This window comes from Myotis davidii, unplaced genomic scaffold, assembly GCF_000327345.1.
Source record: "Myotis davidii unplaced genomic scaffold, ASM32734v1 scaffold771, whole genome shotgun sequence".
Classification (NCBI taxonomy): Eukaryota; Metazoa; Chordata; class Mammalia; order Chiroptera; family Vespertilionidae; genus Myotis; species Myotis davidii.
This window is the reverse complement of record NW_006282668.1, coordinates 411,141-414,556: the sequence shown is the minus strand read 5'-3', so window position 1 is coordinate 414,556 and position 3,416 is coordinate 411,141. Positions and strand designations below refer to the sequence as shown.

The 3,416-nt window shown below is 50.2% G+C and overlaps 1 long non-coding RNA gene across 1 annotated transcript in view; it reads right to left on the bottom strand.

Moving 5' to 3' along the window:
• Positions 1 to 781, bottom strand: part of LOC107182316 — a 10,158-nt gene extending 9,377 nt beyond the window's left edge. The window contains exon 1 of the long non-coding RNA XR_001513046.1: positions 242 to 781. This is a non-coding gene — a long non-coding RNA (uncharacterized LOC107182316). The remainder of the gene's footprint in view (positions 1 to 241) is intronic.
• Between the last annotated feature and the right edge of the window lie 2,635 nt (positions 782 to 3,416).

Here is a 3,416-nt window from a genome sequence, read left to right as displayed (position 1 = left end):
CACAGACACACACACACACACACACAGACACAGACACACACACACACAGACAGACACACACACACACAGACACAGACACACACACACACACACACACACAGACACTATTGCAGTCTCTTCTCAACCCCTACTCAAATGCCAATCTCTCCTAGAAGTCGCATCATCGGGAAGGTACCAGTAAGCAGCTTCCCTGTACAACAGCACCTGGGGAACGTGCCCAAATGCCGCGTTGGTGTCTTACCTTGAGGGTTGCTTTCTCCGCAGAGGGCGCCGAGGAAGCAGACACTGGGACAGGGCTCCCACTCGGGTGGCCCAGCAGGGCCTGTGCGCCGCGAGGGCCGGAGCCCCCGGGGGAATGGCTTGTCCAGAATGCCCTGTGCCCTCTCCCCAGCGCCCCGCAGCCAGCCTCACACCACCGTGCTTTTCTTCCCCAGGGGAGCGGGATTTCCAAAATGAAGGTCGGGTCCCCGGGCCCAGGGGCCCCCTGGCGCGCTTTGCTGCATCACCACCAAGCGGAGGGCGGGCTGGGCACCGAGCGTGGCCTCGGGCGTGGCCTGCGTGCTGGGGTCCTTGCCTCGGCAGTCGTACAGCGCGCAGGAGACGAGGAACACCAGGAGCAAGATGACGTAGCTCACCACCAGGATGATCAGGTTCAGCGTGACGGGGTCCACCTCCAAGTAAAACGCCATGGCGTCTCTTGTGGTTGGGAAGCGGGGTTAGAGAAAGGCCGCAGGGCCAGTCTCTTTGCAGGAAACGAACCCTAGTTCATTGGAATAGCTACGTTGGCTCTGGGGTAAAAATACATTAATCCCCCGGGCTCCGGGAGACCTCCCAGATAAAAGCTGCTCGGTTTAATAACTTAAGCTCTTGCTGTTAATACGATGGCCGAGGAGACACAGATGCTGTCTCTCACCAGTTCAGCTGTGCCGAGAAAGAGAGAGGAAAAGAGGGGATCCAAGGGTTACCAGAGCCTGGTGTCCATACAGTCCCCCCTCCAAGCGGGCAGTGTGGTGGGCAAGGGTGAGTGCTGTTAATAAGCACGTTATTAAAAGGTTGGAAACACTGTGAAGTGTGCTCACCTTTTATACGAGGGAGGTTTAAATGCCACCTTTTATCTATACATGGACTGACTGGGCAATCAGGACCATGGGCTTTGGGGGAAAAAATGAGTTTAATAGGAGGAGCACACCTAGGCTCTGGCGTTTTCACTCATTCATTATTTGTTGGTTTTTAAAATTCATTAATTCAGCACTACCTGGTTTGGCTCAGTGGATAGAGCGTTGGCCTGTAGACTGGAGGGTCCTGGGTTTGATTCCGGTCAAGGGCACCTTGGTTGCAGGCTCCATCCTCTGCTTGGGTCAGGGCATTTACGAGAGGCAACCAATCGATGTGTTTCTCTCACACTGATGTTTCTTTGTCTCTCCTCCACCCCTCCCTTTATTTTTAAAAATTAATGGGAAAATATCCTTGGGTGAGAATGAACACAACAACAAAATATTTAAATTCATTAATTCAAAATACTTTTTTTTGAGCTCTTCCTATGTTCCAGGCACCTTGCTAAGTGATAATAAGAGAAGCATTTAGTCCACACAATTCAACACAGAATGGAAGATAGACATTAGACAAATAATCACACCGTTTAAGAACAGTGGGCATTCATGTATAAAAGACAAGGAGAGGGGAACAGGACAGGATGGCCCAAGGCAGGTCAGAGAAAGCTTCCACGAGGAAGAGACGTGTAACCTCTGACCTGAAGGACAGGCGAAGGTAGCAGGTGAGGACAGCAGGGAAGAGCCTTCTAGCCACAGGAGCAGCATTTGTGAACCATCCGAGAAGAAAGAAGCCTGGAGAATTGGGGGAACTGAGGCGAGGGCAGGTGACAGGAGTATAAAGAATGAGGAGCCTGAGGGGAGAGAGGTAGGCAGGGTCAGATCGCAAAGGAGCTGGTGGGTCCTATCAAGGACTTGGCTCTTGATCCTGGAGCAATGGGAGGCCATTGCATCATGTGATGCAGGGGAGTGATGCGATCAGATTTGCATTTTATTCATTTATTTATTTTTTAAATCTTAGCCGAGCTTGTTTTTAAAAAATATGTTCTGATTGATTTTTAGAGAAAGAGGAAGGGAGAGGGATAGAAGTAGAAACAACGATGAGAGAAACATCATGGATTGGCTGCCTCCTGCATGCCCTCTACTGGGGATTGAGCCCACAACCTGGGCATGTGCCCTGATGGGGAATCAAACCCTGACCTTTTGGTTCATGGGTGGACACTCAACCTCTGAGCCACACCTGAGGGTGGATTTGCATTTCAAAGAGATCGCCTTGGCCACTGTGTAAAGGCAGGAAAATAAGCTGATAGAAGATAAAAACACAGATGTTCCTTGATTTATAAATTATCATCCCTGCTCAGTTGTAGTCCCGGCCCAATAGTCCTGGATGCAGCCAAGGTCAGGGCAGGACTCTGTGCTCAAACGGGCCCCACACTTGGGTGAATGCTGTCACCATCCTGAAATTTTTCAGAATTTTTTATTTTGCACTGGCCTCACAAATCACGTATCTGGCCTTGGTCTCATCTATGTATTCTTGGCCAGATAGGGCTGTTTCTCCAAGAGCTAATGGGACTCTTTTGATTAAAGGCCAGCACTCCCAGACGTCTGCCAGTTTCTTATCCTCATTAAGCTGAGCAGCGTAAGGCCAGCTTCCTTGGGAGCCTCGTGTGCGGGGATGCTGTAGAAAGGAGGTCTTATTGATCTGGAGGCCCTTTTCAAATAATACATTCCATGATTCTGTGGTTCCGGACTGACCTGTGGAATTACACTCAAGAAGATGAATGGTTCCCAAACACCGCAGGATGAGGGCCAACCTCATTGGAATCCATTGGACTTCTTAGGAAGACAGATTCCCAAATCAACCCAAGATCTATTGAAGTAGAATTTGGGGGCCTGGGGTCTGGGAAGCTGCATTGGATCATTCTGATACGCAGCCAGGATGGAGAACCATGGCTGTAGAAGTGGGTAAGAAGGATGTGTCAGAAAATGGGCCACCAGAGCCTTGGTTGGCTGCCAAGAGATGTCCTGGAAGGCGTTCAACACAGAATTCAACACGGAATTCAACTCGGTCTGCGTTCTGAGTCCAGTGGTTCATTGTTTCACTTTGTCAAGATAATCCTTTTCCTGGTGGCAATTCACATTTACCAAACTCCTAGGAGACTGAGGTTTAGCACAGAATGCCAGTGCATTAAGTTACAGTGAAAAATACAGCCATCACAGGTCAGGAGGGCCCGGACTGGAATGATCACAGCCTTTTCTCCCTGGAGGCAGATCTGTCCAGTCTGTGTATAACCAGCCGGCTTCTTGGTGAACATGGGATCTCGGCGAGTGGACTTGTCGGGTGCTTTTCGCACAGAGCTCCCTCTT